This window comes from Corvus moneduloides, chromosome 6 (genome assembly GCF_009650955.1).
Source record: "Corvus moneduloides isolate bCorMon1 chromosome 6, bCorMon1.pri, whole genome shotgun sequence".
NCBI lineage: Eukaryota > Metazoa > Chordata > Aves > Passeriformes > Corvidae > Corvus > Corvus moneduloides.
In genome coordinates, this window is record NC_045481.1 from 52,855,451 (window position 1) to 52,872,639 (window position 17,189).

Consider the following 17,189-nt stretch of genomic DNA (forward strand, 5'->3'; position numbering starts at 1 on the left):
TGATGGCAAGGTGCCTAAAATGCTGATATACAAGGACTCTCCCATGAAGCCCTAGTGCAGGTCCCCTAACCTGGAAGAGGAAAACCAGTAAATGTTTTTCTTTCTCCAGCTGGTACCACAAAATTTTCTTTAAGCAGCCATGTCACGTCAACAACTGCAAAAAGTGTTTGTTCTCCAGTTACATCAGAAAGCGGTCAGAATTCTTCCACTGTTACCTAGGAACAACTTCTACTGCATCCAAAACGTGGAGACACTGGTGTACTTTCAGATGATTATCAAAATCTGCAAAGCATCTCGGTCCGTGCTAAGAAGAACTGCAGTCAGGTGCCAGATATAAACTCTTTCTGCAAGCACAATGACAGAAAGGGGAATACTAATGAATACTTTGGCACATATGAAGCCTTTTCTGGCTCATTGAGTACCCAAAGGACAGAAAGTCATAATTAAAGCCAATAATGGCAACTCCAGACAGCCATCCAAATAGTTTCCTTGTGCTGTCAATTCACCGTTTCATATTATCTCACATCATACTTAAGTAGTGCAGAGCACACAGGCACCAGGAGAAAGAATTCCAGCATGACTGAGTACAACCAATAAGTAAATCCAATTATGCCTAACTAAAATTTGTTTATTGTGCTCACCAGGATTTGCTTTTATTATCCAAATATTTTTTAAGGAACAGGGCTTTTTTCACCAAATAAGTTGTGTCAGCTTTGAAATTGTTTTAATTTTTAAATACTTAATTCTTTGGAGTGAGGCCATGTATCCTTCATGAGAAGAAGGAGCATAATGTGTTCATGAGGTAAAAAACTTTGCTATGTAAAAGCCTTTTTACTACAATGTATGTAATGTATTTGACTAGTGTACTATGTACACTATATGACTATGTACTAGTCAAAATGCTTGATAATGTCTCTAAATGAAAAACAAATGGTCCCATTAAGACTAGAATCAATGTTAATGATTTGATAAGACTGGAGTGTTTTGCATGCAACATTCCCAGCAAACACAACAGCAACGAGGAGGCCAAATGAAATTTTTAAACTTTTTTTAATTCTGTGATAACTTTTACAAAACATTTAACTAGACCTCCCTGAGTCTCTCATCTACTTACAAAATCCTGGGGTTTTTCAAAGTCAGGAAAGATCTGTTCTACCCACTGAAGGCACATATTTTGTAATAAATTCTGACTCTCAGAATAGGTTTGCAAAATAAGTATTCTTCCAATACTTCCTGCAAGTTGTCAGTTCTTTTCAAATTACAGGCAACTTTTCCATCAATTATAAAACGGTTTATATTTTCTTCCTACTTTTCTAACATGGTGTAAAATCAAACAAACAAATGTCTGGCTCTTAATCTCTGATGTCCAGTGGTATTGGCAGAAAGGGGAGAACAAACAACCGGATCTTATCTGTTAGTTCAGGAGCAAACTAAGCAGTTCATCAAACAAACACTCTTATTGTCCTTTTAAGAGGTGGTTACTGTGACAGGAGTTCCATGAAGCTGAATCACTCAAAGACTGGAAGGCACAGTGTAATTCATCCCACAGTACAGAAGGGTGTGTGGGCTCCTTATTTCTCCTGACGCGACCCAGGTCTGGTGTCTCTCTGCTGGAAAGCACCAAACTCTCAGAGGCCACCACACTTCCCTGCCTGCCCATGAGGGCTCAGGAGCAGATCTGAGCTGCACACTGGAAGAGGACAGCTGCACCTTGTAAAATATGTCTGTTCTTATTAGAGATAAGGAAAAAGTGAGGGATTTTAAGTCACTTTTTCTAAGTAATTTTTTTCCCGAGGCTGTGCAGACCTGCATCTCATTCTGCATAAGGAACACATTCATAGTCTCGCCCTTTATTGATAAACAACATGAAAAATATGCAACTGGCATATATCATTAGTCTCCTTACTGCCTACAGACATCAGACATGCTGGTGTGATGAACTGGTGAGCCAGATAGGAATCTCAGCACCAAATCCCAGGCCTGAGACTGATCTCATCTAATTGAAACAAAACTTCTACTGACTTCAGCAGGAAGAAAATCTAAGCCCCAGCTTTCTTTCAAAAACATGTCTATTTTTATACCAAAAGACTGTATTGTAAATTTTGCTTTATACTTCATTTATTCACAATTTCTGGTTTTGAACAGTGAAGAAACTACTAAAAGATACAAGTAAGGAATGGGATCCCTGTCAAAAAGAAGGAACACAAATCCAGACTCTCCATTCAATCTGAAATGAGCTCAGCAATGTATGCTTATTGCTACTGCACTTAAGTGGATGTGGTGCTGCTGGCAGTGACAACTTCAGCAAACATACATGCGTCAAGTGCGTCACTAAATATGCTCATGAGCAGGGATGGAATCCCAGAAACTTCCAGTCTTCTTGTCCAAAACCCAGACTTCATTTTTCATTTAATGCAGTAGGACTTCGGAGTGTTTTAAACACTAAGACTTTATATAGTAGCATTTCCTTCCTCCTCTTTCTTCTCTCTATGTTTAAAAAAAAATCTTGCTACCTATTTTGAAGTGTTGGAAAAGGATGTATCTGGACAGCTCAAATGAGAGAGGGATTCCATAGCTCACAGCAGAGACTGGCAGTCAATCAAAGTGCACACACCAACACTTTGTTACAATATTTACACAAGGCCATCAGTATGTGTTTAATGAAGGATATAAAGAGATTTGCACAAAGAAGTGAGTCCTACAGAGATGAAGATGATTTACTGAGAAATAATTTGAGTCTTCTCACCCCAACCTGATTTAATTAACTCCCGGAAATGGGGGAAAAACAACCCCTTACATTACAAGTGCATGAGGCCCAATAAACCTGATTTATTGTCTTAACCACACTGCAAGACAGACAGAAACAAATGATACGTTTTTTCCATGGAATGTTGTTAGAGTGTGTGCACAAAGATATTTTCCTTCTCCTGGCGCATCTGTACAACTTTGCTGCCATCTGCTGCCTCCTGAAGACAAACAAATCAGTCTCTAAAATGAGAGCTGGATGCCAGTGGCACGGAGCTGCTGCCAGTGGGGAGGGAGCCTGGGTTTAAAAGTGTTTTATAGCTGCCTTGGGCTGGTTACCTAATATGCTGAGTAAGGCAGAGACTCAGATTTTTCATTCCTCCTGAGCTTTACTCAGGAAAAGCAGGAACAGCACAATACCTTTACACATTCTCAGGAGATGGAGGAAGGGACTATTACATTCTTTTGTTCTGAGCAAGCTGAGGGGCTCCACTTTGCCCAGTGGATGCCTGGATACCTCTATCCTGATACCACTTTTGCCACTCTGGGCTACCAAGAGAACAGTAGCAGCATTTTTTGATAAAATAATGTTTTCAAGGTGTTACACAAAGAGATAAAAGGAGAAAAATTGGCTCCTGTGTTGCAGGAAGCACCTATTTATTGAAGAGTAAAGAAGGCTGAAGTTAGAAAAGACCAGTAGTGCCTTTTCAGGAGAACTCATGATCAGAGAGATGTGCACACGCTCTTCATTTCTAGACAAAGAGCTCTTCCAAAGGCAGGAGTCAGGACAGTGTGCTGAGTCAGACTGACCTGTTTCTCTACCTAAGGCATAAACATCACCATCTCAATAGTAGACTGGTGTGAACTGTCAGCTTCCACGATCAAAGAACTGAAGTTGTACATCTAACTGTCACAAACAGAAGGGATTATCTTCAGAAAAAAAAAAAAAAGATGGATCAAAATCACAGTTGTATTTACATTATTATGTAACTTATACACACTTAATGTAACACAAGTACTCTTATTTTAATAAATGACATGTTGCAAAATGTTTTCATTATAACATAATCCAAAACCACTTCCACAACAAGGAAGTATCATATCTGGTATGAAAGGCTGCTTCAAATTCTACCTGAGGAAGCTGGAGACAGTAGAAATGACTTTTAAAAGATTGTAAAGCTCTCTCGGCTTCTATGAAGCATTTTCAAATTTTATTTTTAATCCTGCTGAGTAACTCAACCAGGCATTGAAAAATGAACCTTCCACTGATATATTTCTTTTCATCTCTATGATTGTAAAGTTTCTTCAAAAATTATATTCTGTATGATGCTGATATACAAGATTCAACCCTTTATTCATAATGGGTTCAAAATAAGTAGTCAAAATGGTTTGGAATCACTGCTGGTTACATTTGTTCTCTCCTGGATACACAGTGATTCACTAGTTGGGGCACACCACGGACCTCCAGCCAGGACATTACTTCATAGACTTCATATAGATCATGGAAGCACAGAAACACAGACAACTAAATAAACACACCTGCCCAGGCTTGAGAAACAGGCCTGCTGTCACCTACAGGGCATGGCATTAGTAATAACCATGCAACCCACACATATGTCAGCCCTCTTCCATCACAGGCTGCAGATCACTGGAGGAGGCCCGCGAGTGAACAAGCCCACTGAGAACCTAAAGAGCAGCACTGAGCAGCCAGGGCATCCTTCCTTCAGTCCTGAAGCAAAGGCCTGTGCAAAACTCAGTCTAAACAGTCCTTTTACTGCATAAATAGTTGCTAGGGGATGCCAGATCTCAGTCAAATTAGTATTTTTAAATAGTAGCTCTTATATTTAAGTATGTCTGGAAAGGGTTTCAAAATGCTATTTCAAATTCTGTTCTAGATCGAGTTTTGTTTTCCAGTTAGGATTCCATTTTGTTTTCTGATTAAAACCACAGCAGTTTGAAGACACCAGTTGCTAAATTAGACTGGATTTTAACTCTGACAGCTCTCATGTATTCCAGGTAAATGGGACTGGAGAGGAAAAACATCTGTAATGGAGAAAGGGACTGGAGTTGTGTTGTAGGCCACATCAGAGATGCTGAGGGAGAAAAGTGACCTTCCAGCTCAGTGTCTAGCAGCAGCAAGAAGTCAGTATGTTGGACATCATCAGAAAGGGTACTGAAAATCATTAAGGTGATTGATAAGGTGAATGTGAAGTGTCACTTTTCAAATCCTGCAACATTACAACAGGCAGGAGGGGAAGGCAGTCACTGAAACTAGCAGGGGACTGGTATCACAGATAACGGTATCAAAGCAAATACTACAGGCAACAGGCAGAGGTGTGCTCCTTAATCCAGTGATGCTGGAAGAGTATGAGGAGAACAGACCACAGGAAGTGGCCAGGTTCACACAATGTCCCTAAACAGTATCTCCTTTCACTGCAGGAGACTGGCCCCACCACATTGGCCCAGACAGGCTGCTGCTCTAACCCGCTCGGGCACTTCTGTGCTATTCTGGATAAAGCTCCTGTGTTGAGCATCCCCTCCACGCAGGAAAAGCCACACTGTTGAGCTATATTGGGAATGTGAATGGTGCCTGTGCTGTAGCAGATGACTGGGAAACTGGTTAATGAGGGTGCATAGGGTTAGAAATACACATTTACACCATAACAGATACCAACAGGGCTGTTCAATCTGTGTGTCCACACATCCTCCAGCAGCAGCTTGAAACTCCCTAGGACTTAAAGGTTAGAAGATGTTACCTCTTCTCTGTGAGGCCTTGCAGTGCAGATAACAAAAGAGACTCAAAATCTCTGGAGGCAGAACAACTTGCATTGAAGAGTCAGTAATTGTTACTACTGTCACACGTACTTGGGAGGATTATAGAAACAACTGTTTAACTACTTCAAAAGTGCTGCAGAGTGGAATAAAACATATTAATAGGAACTATTTTTGCCATGTTCTGCTTTCTCTTAATTGCTGCTTGTTTATGAACAGTGTTTCAGTGCTTCTTGTCAACCACTGTAGCAAGACAGAAACCACTTCTTTTGGCTTCAGTTGAGAACAGAAGAGGTCTGTGATGTGCTTTTTAGCTGAACTGAATGATTCAATAAAAGAAAAAAATGCACAGGTAAGAAGCTGCTTCTTTGCTTTCATGTGTCTTGCATATTTTTGAAGGCACAAGTTTTTGTTGATTAAGGGGTTTTACTTTTACCCTGCTTCCTCACCAGCCTCTCTGCTGATGAAAGATGAATATGGAAAGTGTTGACCTTTCTCTCTATGTTCCAGTTAATAAATACAAATAACACTTTCTTGTATCTGTGCCCAGCTTGGATAAAATGCAGTCTGATAGATATTGTATCCCAGATGTTACATCTGATAATTAGGCAGCTCTAAAATGTAACATAGCTGAATGTTATTAAAACCACTAAAAGAAAATTAAACCTTCATCCCTGTCATATTTTTTTTCGTGCAGGAGAACACAGGTTTTGCCTTGAAAAGGTCAGAGTAAAGAAGAAGCGTGATGATGTAGAGGAAGGTAACTTGGAATTCTAGCTTGTCTGTATCAAATATTTTGAAATAAACTGCTCATTAATTGCTTGTCATAGGCAAAACAGCCAGTTGGTGAGCTCTGTTGCTTTTGTGTATTCTAACACACTTCTAGCATGATCCAGAAAATCCAGGCAAGGGGTAATATATGCGATTACATGACTTGTTATCTTAAATGGTTTCATATGTGGTATTTGCTCCAGTTATTTGACATGACTCAAGTTGACCTCATTGTTTGTATGCTTGAAAGGGAACAATTATGCAACTACTAAATGGTATGGAAGACAGCAGTGCCATATGAGACGGGAAAGAAAATAGGAATGTGATGTCTACTAAGCTGTCAAAACGTCTGACACCAACATAACAAGTTTATTTTCTTTGTATGGTCCTATACTACAGAGTAATGAAAAAGCTAACATTCATGCTGTAAATCTGGATTAATCATGACAACTTGTAGTTCTTATTGTCATTTGGAACCTACAATTTTCGTGGTTCTCTGTATATTTTCAGACAAGTTATGCATTTGCCAGAATAACAAAAAATAAAATTACTAAAGGAGACAACAGTGGCACTAAAAATGGCATTTCATGACAACGCTGTCAAATGATAACATACATAAAATGATGCACATGTATCTTTAGTCATAAAATCTTTGTATATATTTAATGTGAGTTTGGCAACATCTTATGGAGTATGTTGAAGCAAGTACATCTTTAGTTTTATCAGTGGTTTATAAAAAACACTGATGAAATAACGTAGCATTAGTTAAAACTGGACAAGATGCAAACACTGTAACTTTCTGGTTAGTGTTGACCTACTTCTTGCAAAGCATTTGTATTAACAAGTTAGAAAATGAAGGATGGAAGAGTCCTGGAAAATTCACTGGTATCTATTTAATCTGATTTTTAAGTTTTTTATTTCCGTTTTCCTGGCAGCTATTTCACGTTTTTGTAAGGGAAAGCATGTAACATCTTATGAAACTGCAAGGAGTCCTCTGAAAACTATTCTGCTCGATTTTGAACCACCTTGAAGCCTTTACAGAGGCTACAGAACAAGGACATCCTATTGTTCTGCAGCCTCTGGCTCCAGTCTCCTCTTATCCAACATCAGTAGTCAGCGAGTGACTGGCTGGCCAGCACCCAGCTGAACCAGCACAGCCAGCAGAGTGCTGGGGCTCCAAGGTGAGCACTTCCTGCTGACTCCATAACTAACCAGCTTAACAAGGATTGCCACACACTGCTGAAGGTACCTCCAGACAGTGTTAAACCATTCCATAATTAAAGAGTTTATTGGGCATTTGGTACTGATCCTAGTGTCCTGACTAAAGCCCACACCTGAGGAATTGCACACTGTAATTCCCTAGTTCTTCCTCCTCTTTCTGTGTTCTCTATTCCCTGTTCTACAGGTCTCTGGGGATGGTATGCACACTCAAGAAGGTGCTCTACTGAAGAACTGAAGAAAGGAAACTTCAGAAAAAATAGTAAACATCTTTGGCTTTCACACAGTCTTGGCCATCAATATGTGCTGGTTTGCTACATAGCATAGTAAGCTTTCCTTGTCCTAGTGGTAGAATCATTGATGCACACGGTGAAGACAAGAGCCTAGAGAAGATGTGTGCTGGCTTGGGGCTGACTGAGGTAATTTTCTGCACAGCGGCTGGAATGGGGCTGTGTTTTGGATTTGTGCTGAATACAAAGTTGATAATATAGAGGTACTTTTGTTACTGCTGAGCAGGGCCTGCACAGAGCCAAGGCCTTTCCTGCTTTTTGTACGGCCACACTGGGGAGGGAGTGGTGGGTGCACAAGAAGTTGGCAGGGGACACAGCCCAGGACAACTGACCCCAACTGACCAAAGGATATTTCATGTTGCATGGCATCATGCTCAGTATATAAAGTGGGTGAAGAAGAAGGAAGGGGGGAGACATTTGGAGTGACGGCATTTGCCTCCCCAAGTCACTGTTACTGTGAGGGGACCCTGCTCTCCTGGAGATGGCTGAACACCTGCCTGCCCACAGGATTAAAGTGGATTAATTCCTTGTTTTGCTTTGCTTGTGTGCATGGCTTTTGCTTTCCCTATTAAACTGTCTTTATTTCAACCCCATGAGTTTTCCTGCCTTTCCCCTTCTGATTCTCTCCCTGATCCCATGGGAGAGTGAATGAGTGAGTGAGTGAGTGAGTGCTTAGAGCTTGGTGGCTGGCTGGGGTGAAACCATGATAATGTGACAAAGTGTTCTTTTGGAACATGGAGGCCACTGCTGACAGTTCTGAGGGAGGCAGACATTGGTGCCTGAGGATTTATTAAAAATTTCCCCAGATGATCTTGCCTCCAGATACTGGTTTCTTTCAATATGTAAGTAGGAAGATCAGTTTTAATTAGCATAACTTTAAAGCTGACCGAAGCAAATACCAATTACTGTCAGTTGACAGGGTGATTACAACTACCTCAGACACATTGCAACAGAGGAGTGGTTGTTTTATTTATGTGTTAGAAGTGGATGGCAAAGGAAAGCAAACATCCTGATTTCGCTCACAGCCTTGGAATCAAGAGGAAGAGAAAAATATTTTTGCTTACCATGTAGTGTTTTTTTGCTTACCATTTTGCTTACCACATGTAGTGTTTCGTTATGGATTTCCTGGGACTTCTCTCAAACATTCAGTGTCACAGAAACAAGAGATAAAAGTAAATATATCAGATCCCTTAGAGCAGAGGGTTTTTGTCTTATTTGTAGCACTCATTAGTCCAGGTGTTCCCTCCTAAATTCACTGCTATGGCATTCCTTGTTGTAGGTTCCAGAATGATAATCCCAAGCAGAATGCCTTGGGAAGGTAATGGTTTCTCTGCATGTGTCTAGGTCATTCTAACCTACCCCTGTTCCTGTAACATTGTCAGACAACTGGCTCACTGCCAGAGCGCTCAACAAATTTAAAATGCCATTAGAAAGATTATGGTCTATGTTCACCACAGATTTTCTGCAACTCCAACTGTTGCGAAAATGCCTGGAATATTTAAATAGTGCTTGTCCTGGGCAGAGATAGAGCAGGATTTTTGGTTTTGTGGACTCCTGTCTGAAAAGTACCTCCAATCTTTGAGTTATTTTTATCCACGTCTAACTTGGAAGAGTTTTGAAACAGCATTTAGCTAAAAAGGGAAGCTGAAATAAAAGTGTGTGCCAACTTTCCAAGTGCTAAATTACAATTACTTTCCTGCCTCACTGCCACCTATGAAGAATGTGGCTACACAGATAACCTAGGGATTGAGATACCAATCTTCAATACAGCTGTGCTTGACAAAATGTTTCACAAACTACAGAATCAGAAAGATGAGCTGGTGTGATGGCACAGTCTGTGAGCTTGTGGGACATCTCTCTCCCCGAATTAAGTTGCTTCTCTTAGCAAAACCTTACTCCTACTGGGCTTGGTGACATTGTTTCTTGTTCCCTGTACTACTGTGTTGTGTACACTTCACAGAACAATACAGGTTCCTTGTTAAATAAAAGTTGTCCAGAAAAATAAATGCAAGTAATAGCACACACTATGGACAACAATGCCTAATCCAGAAGATCTAAGTAGTTGGGAAATGACATGTATGACTAAGGAGACCTTTTCTTGATAATAAGAATTAAATAAATGTATCCAAGAAGTGCTAAAATACATAGAATCCCAGAACACCACAATATTTAGTATCAGACATATTTAGGTGTGGACTTCTCTGTAAGTTTGTGGAATGTTCAGCTAGATGCATAAAAGTCCATCTTCATTTGTTTACTATTTAAAAATAGTATCTGTGCCCCTAAATGGATTTCCAAAGTACACAGTTGCTCTTCACTGACCTTTGAAAATTCCAAATGAAATCTGCATGTGTATGGCAGTGTCAAGATCTTACTGTTTTACTTTGGAAAAAGCTGGTTGGAAATTTAAGAAAATGAGAAATGCATCAAGTTTCAATCTATTGTGTTAAGTTTTGACGACTGTTTTTACTATTTTGGTTAGTTCCCCTCTATATACAATTCTTTAAAGAGTTGTATATATGCATGGTTAAATAGGTTAGGTAGTGCACGCAGACATGCCCTTGCTTGGGCAGAAGACTTCAAAATTCAAAATGCCTTGAAACACGAAGTGGTAAGAGAGTTCATAAAGACTGTTTTATATTACAATAGAGAGTATTATATTTAAAAGTTATAGGCTTGTGGTTTACGTTGCTCAACTCAAGACAGATAACAAAATCAAGCTCAGTTTACCCGCCCCAGTCTGTAGTTCTTCTCCAGAAAAGTGCCACCTTCTGCCCCACATTTCTCTTTCTCTCTATCATATGCCATTGGATGGATCTCTTGCCTGTCTTTTTGGTTACTACAAGGCACTGAAAAGAATACAGACAATAAAGAGAAAGACTTCCTGGTCTCACAGCAATATCAAGGCACACTTTAGCCTGGATCAGCTGTGTCAAGGAAGATGCAAACACTTTACCTTGAGAGCTATAATCTCTGCTCCCCTTGTCACTGACCACTGGAAAAAGCCCATGGCTGGTCCTCCTTCTTCAGGGAGAATCACAGTTTGTCTCACTGTGTTTTGCCAGGGTGGACATTTTTATTGAAGCAGTAAACAGAAATGTCTATTGCCTGCAAGCACCTTTCAGTGACATGCTTTCAAACACTTAGGCAAAAAGCATCAGGGAAGATGCAGGTTTTCAGGGGCTGCCAGGCAGGACAAACCACACGCTTCCTGTGGCTCCGGTGACACGCTTATGTTCTGCTTCTGAAAGCTCTGCAGGAAATGAGGAGACAGAAACCAGTTTCTCCTGGCAAAGAGCAGTTACCCTTTGGAATTCTGACTTGTACATTACAGCAGAGGCTTTGGCTAACAGGGCACTTTGAGGGAATCTCTGTGAACACAGACAGTGCAGTTGGATACCTGTCTTTAACACCAACACTGACAGACTCTTCTTGGCCTTGTCCTGGATGTCCCCTCTGGGCTCCTGAAGCAGCAGCTGAGCTCTCTCTGACCTTACTCTAGGACAGAGCTCCAGATATGTAGCTTTCCCCATGTTGGTGTTTCTGGCAAGGAGACTGTTACTCTTGCAAGAGTGGAAATGGGAAAACCTGCATTTCTCCAAAATCTGTATAGCCAGGAGTCAGGAGGATTCTTCTAACAGACTGCCAGCTGGACCAAGAATAATGAAGTTCCAAGGTTTAAACAGTGGTCTGCTCTGGCTATTCTTGATGTAAAAAGATACTTTTACTCTCCTCCCCTCCAGTTCAGTCCTCCCACTCTTTAATTTTTTGGTTCCCTTTCTTGGACTTCTGCAGATTAAAATCAGAAAACAAACAGCATCCCTTCCCCCACTTCAGAAGAACGCTTTTTCCTGCTTTTCTTGGCCGATTGCTTCTTTCATACTCCGTGGGTATCCTTGGGATATCTCCCAAGGCAGGCTCTGCAGAAGGCCCAGCACCAAGCAGCGGGGCTGTCTAGTGCCTACCAACACTGACATGACCCTGAGTGGCTTAATTTTATAATTGCTGTCTCTTAGCTAGTACGGGAACTCAAACCAATCTCCAAGTCTTATGACCACATCATAACCTCCTGAAAGGAGCAGACACTTGCACTGGCCTCAGTCCCCTTTCTGAATGTTCCAGTGTACAGAGCCCATGCTCTTTGTTTTCCATTCATGTGGGAAATCCCAGAGAGCAGAACAAGAGGTTTCATTGTTTTACAAAACTGGTAACACCTTGATAGCTAATTTGGTTTAGGGCAAAAATAACTAAAAAAACCCCAAAGAAACACCCCCTTCACCTATTTCACCACTGTGCTAGAGATCTGTGACTCATATTCTCAAATTCTTTCTAGGAGTCTGAAATCATCAATCACTTGCCACAAGCATCTTCTGAGTAACATTAATGAGGGGCCACAGTGTTCTAAGATAGTTGATCTCTTTCTGTAACTGATTAGATTCACAATTAGTTAATTTGTGGATTATACCAGAGATTTAGAGACCTTAGCACTATTTTAAACCCTGTCAACATGATGCTTGAAATCATGTAGTTCAATAAATATTAGAGGAGCATGTTCTGGTAGCTCCTCCAACTTTTGACCAACAACTGAATAGTTTGGCAAATGTTGTTCAGTCCTTCAAACACAGAGAAAAACACAGAATTTGGACAAGAATGCACTTCCATTTCTTGGCCTTATCACAATCTTTACAGGTATAAAAATGCATCCAACCAAAATAAAATCCATCACAACATTTCCAAAAAATCTATCAGATAGTGCAGGAGTTTGACCTTGTCTGGCATCCAGGTGCCCACCAAGTCACTCTATTGCTTGTCTCCTCATCATGGCAGAGGAGGAGAAAATAAGACAGGACAGAACTTGTGGATCAAGGTAAAGGCAACTTAATAAAGCAAAACCAAAGGCTGTGTGCAAAGGAAAATCAAAAGATTTATTCTCTACTTCCCAACAGAAGGCCATGCCCAGCCACTCCCTGGAAAGCAGGGAGTCACTACATTTAGCAGTTGGTAGATTCAACTGATGGTGGCCTTCAGCTGCCTGTCTCTAGGATTGTCCCTTGCTCTTTCCCACAACAGTGAAATGGAATAATCCATCCCACAACAGGAAAATGGAATAATCCATCCATCCTTGCAAGCGTTCAAGGCCAGGCTGGGTGGAGCTCCGAGCAACCTGGTCTAGTGAAAAGTGTCCCTGCCCATGGCGAGGGGTTGGAACCAGATGATCTTTAAGGTACCTTCTCAACTTAAGTCATTCCATGATTCTGTGGTTTCTAAGCTGTTCCACTATAAAAACACTGATTCTGTGATATACAATGTGGTGATTTGGGACCAGTCTTTCATGCAGTTCAACTGTCCCTACAGTAGATGTGAAGATCTTTGGAAGAAGCAAGGCATAGGTATTGGGAAGGCCTCTCCTTGCAAGCTGAATCCCACTATGTCACTATTGGGTGTTATCAGCTGTCTTAGTTTCCATGCAAGAAATTAACAACTTATTGTTTATAAATCTGAACAGAGAACTTAATTCCTCCAAAGATTTGGGACATCAATAATACCTCCCTGTGACAGACCAATGATGACAGTCATTCTTAGGCTATCTACAACACACATTGGCACTTCAAAAGCAGTGAAAAAATGCATTTATACTGTTCAATTGCTAATTAAAAGTGAAATACATTACCAGATCATTCTCATCTGAAACATAACAGATATACAACTGGACTACTGCAATTCGACTTGCATCAGAAGGGCCATGATAGTAGACCTTAAAGGACAGCTAATTAACTGACAGACAAACCAGCAAGACGTCAAAGAAATGTTGGTTCTTAACAGCTTTTTCACAATTAATAGTCAGGCTGTAAATTAGAACCCACATCTCCCACTGCCCATCCTCAAGTCCTAAGCAAAAGAGTTATCTTACTGTTCATTTACATAATAAATGAGGTTTTGGATCAAATGTTAATCCAAATTTAGACTCACATATCTTATTTGGAAATATGAAGAGAACTGGGGGTCTGACTGATGCCACGTGCATATTGGGAACAACACAACATTGCAGAGTTAGAGAGTTTTCACTAATTTAAATTTTAAATTTTGATTTAAACTGCAAAGTTCATAGAATATTGAGACCAGGGTAAAGGAATATTGGAAGGAAGACCCTCCCTTTCTCAAGGAGGATTGGGTAAGAGAGCACCTAAGCAAACTTGACATCCAAAAATCCATGGGCCCTGATGGGAAGCATCCACAAGTGCTGAGAGCTGGCAGACCTCATAGTGAGGCTGCCCATGATCATCTTTGAAAGGTGCCGGTGATCAGAAGAGGTGTCTGAGGACTGGAAGAAATGTCACCCCAGTCTTCTAAAAGGGCAAGAAGGAGGACTCAGGGAACTACCAGCCAGTCATCCTCACCTCAGTCCCTGGAAAGAAGACAGAGCGCCTCATTCTGGAGGCCATCTCCATCCAGAGGGAAGACAAGAAGGTGGAATCAGGTAGCTTCACTATGGGTAACTCATGCTTGACCAACCTGATTGCCTTCTACAATGAGAGAACTGCCTGGAGGGATGAGGGGAGAGCAGTGGATTTTGTCTACCTTGACTTCAGCAAGGCTTTTGACACTGTCTCTCACAACATCCTCATAGGCAAACTCAGGAAGTGGAGACTGGATGAGTGGACATGAACTGGATTGAGAACTGGTGTGTTCTCCGCAAGTTATGGAAGAACAGTTTTAAAGTATTTCATTAAATAAATTATTTACCAGTAAAGAAACTGGGACAATTCTAAATGCTTCCAAAAGCTAAGCATCTAAGATGTTTTATCATATGAACCACTTCATTTATGTCTAATATTCAGAAATTCATCATTATTTCCTCAGTAAAACGTCATTCCCAATAATTCCGTATTAATTAAATGTATTATTAATTTTCATAATAATAAAGTACATACTTGGAAGTAAATTGCCATTACATTGTGTTCTCCAGCATTTTGTTGAAGGCGGACTATTTTACAGGCTTTCATTTTTCCTAGGTTATTTTAACTCATTTTTCCTGACAACTGGGGCACACCTATAAATTACTATCGCTGTTTGTGGCAGCAGATAAGCACCAGTAAACTCAGTTTAGAGGCTATCTCCAGCCTCTAGATCTTTTTTTTTGATTCACTCACATCTCTGAATTCCTGTCAGCATCAACTTAGAAATGCCTCCTTTTAAGTGATGTTATATTCTGGGTGATCTTTGCTGCTCTCCTGGCAGCTTTGTCATCCCCTGCAGCTCATTCCCTTTCCTTCTGTTTCAGAGTCACTATCCAGGTCAACCCTTTACTTGCTGAATGGAGCTTACAAGCTCCCTGCAGCACACTGTGACAACTAAATCCACTTAGGATTTAGTCATGAGCCAGAGACATCCCACATCACGCAGCTCCATTATTGCTTCATGCATCAGACATATGTCTCTTGAAATGCAAGAGCAGGAGACTTAATTGAGTCAATTTTAACTTGGAATTTTCTCTCTAATCTAATTTCAAAAGGTTGTATTAAAAAAAAAAAGATATGACTGGTGCTATGTAATGCTGCAAGTTTGTTTCCCTCCCCTAAATAGCCTTCTAATTTCACTGGAATTAATTGCATAAAGCAAACTGGATTTACCTCATGTTCCTCATGTTCTTTCTGTGGATTTTAGATTAGATATCTTGTGACTTTCTTCCAGTGAGTATGGATATGAAAGATGACAAGGTAAGTGTTGAGCTGAACAGGAAGAACTTATTGTGAGGTGGTAGGCTGAGGAATTGCTTCCCAGAGGATGGAGCAGAGCTCTCTTCCTGGGATTTCTAAAAGTCATTTCAATGCAGGAGCATGAGATTGAATGGGTCTCAGTAGTCAGGAGAACACATTAAACACTTTCTGGAGCAAAGTTCTAGCATACTCTACTCTTCATATCAAATGCTATTTGCTGCCTTAGTGTCACACTAATTAATTTCATTTAATGGCAAATAAAATTATCCATGTTGCTTTGTTTGTTTTGCCATAGTTCTGTAATTGATCTGTTTGCTAAAATGGTGTTGTGTTCAGGTATCAGTGAGATGTGGACTCACCCTCTCATGACGTGTTTTGTGTTACGAAGAAAATTAATTTGGGGGGAATAAGATGACCCTGCCTATTCTGTTTTTACAGACCTACTCTATTTTTATTTTTCGTTACTTGTTGGTTTTGGGTTTGTTTTTTGTTTTGTAATGTGGTCTCTTCTACAAATAGATACTTAACTGGATTTGGACCTACATTCAGCATTTCTGGACCTTATTCCCTTCACATTTTCTATTGAGATCAATATTCTGATGTGACTTGTGGAGCTACAGGGGTATGAAAGCAGTTTGAGAGAGGTGTCTCACAGGAGCTGAAGGAAGGAAGAAGCCCAAATCGCATCGAAACCCTGCAAGAGCTAAGCCCCAGCCTTTGGTCCTGCTGTTCTTCATTTTTTGAGTTTTATTCATTCTGAAAGGAATTTGTGGTCCCTTGGCAAAAGGGAAGCAGACGGATTCAGAGATGACCTCTGCCTCAGAAAGTGATGATTACTGGAATTTGGGAAGATATACAGAGAAAGGGTGACTCAACACCTGCCTTGTCCTTGTGCACTTTATGTAAGCACCCATTCGTTTTGCTTTAGTCATTACGACTTTATAATAACGTTGTTCAATGCTTATGAGATCTGCTCACCAGTTTTTATGCTAGAACACTTTGATATTAATCTAAACCCAGAGTATAAATCCATAAATAAAGTAAAATACACAATCACTTTCATTTGCAGAGGTATTCAGTAGAGAACAGAAACCAGTGTGAAACCCTCAGGCAGGACCTTCCCAAAGTGATTTTGCAGGACAAAGGCAGAGAGAAACCCCAAACCCAAGCATATAGAACAGTTAAAACCTTGCAAATACAACACATGGATCCACACAGACCTTGGGAACATATTTTTTGTGCAGAAACCCTGTACCTGTGTACAGCACAGGGCCCTATGACCTGATTTTTGGAATCCTGTATCTGAGGTGTGTGATTTGCTCAGCAAATAGTAACTGAGCTGCTATTTTTAAGCAAGATTTCCCCTAACTTGAGGATGCCTCAGGAGAATCTCAGCACTGGGCTCATCAGCATTTTTGCAGGGCTGGCGGAGGCTGCACTGCTCTCCTGCAGAACAGGGGTGATTAGTGGAAGGAATCACTGCTTCTGTTGGGCAAAAGAAACACCAGATATCTAGGTCTTGTGTTCTACCCCCTCTGAGACCATCTTTTTCCCTCACCATTCCTTACAAATCATTATTTTTCTCTTCAAGGACTGAATCATGGCGCCCTGCCTGTGTCCTTGTTAAGATCTCAGCTAGAAAAATGCTTTTGCTTAAGAAAATAACATCATGGGA

General features: G+C 40.6%; 1 protein-coding gene across 1 annotated transcript in view; it reads right to left on the minus strand.

Moving 5' to 3' along the window:
* LOC116445589 (serine/arginine repetitive matrix protein 3-like) overlaps positions 1-17,189 on the minus strand; it is a 41,349-nt gene that overhangs the window by 11,657 nt on the left and 12,503 nt on the right. The window contains exon 3 of the mRNA XM_032112349.1: positions 183-344. The gene's annotated coding sequence lies outside the window, so the exon portion shown is untranslated. The remainder of the gene's footprint in view (positions 1-182; positions 345-17,189) is intronic.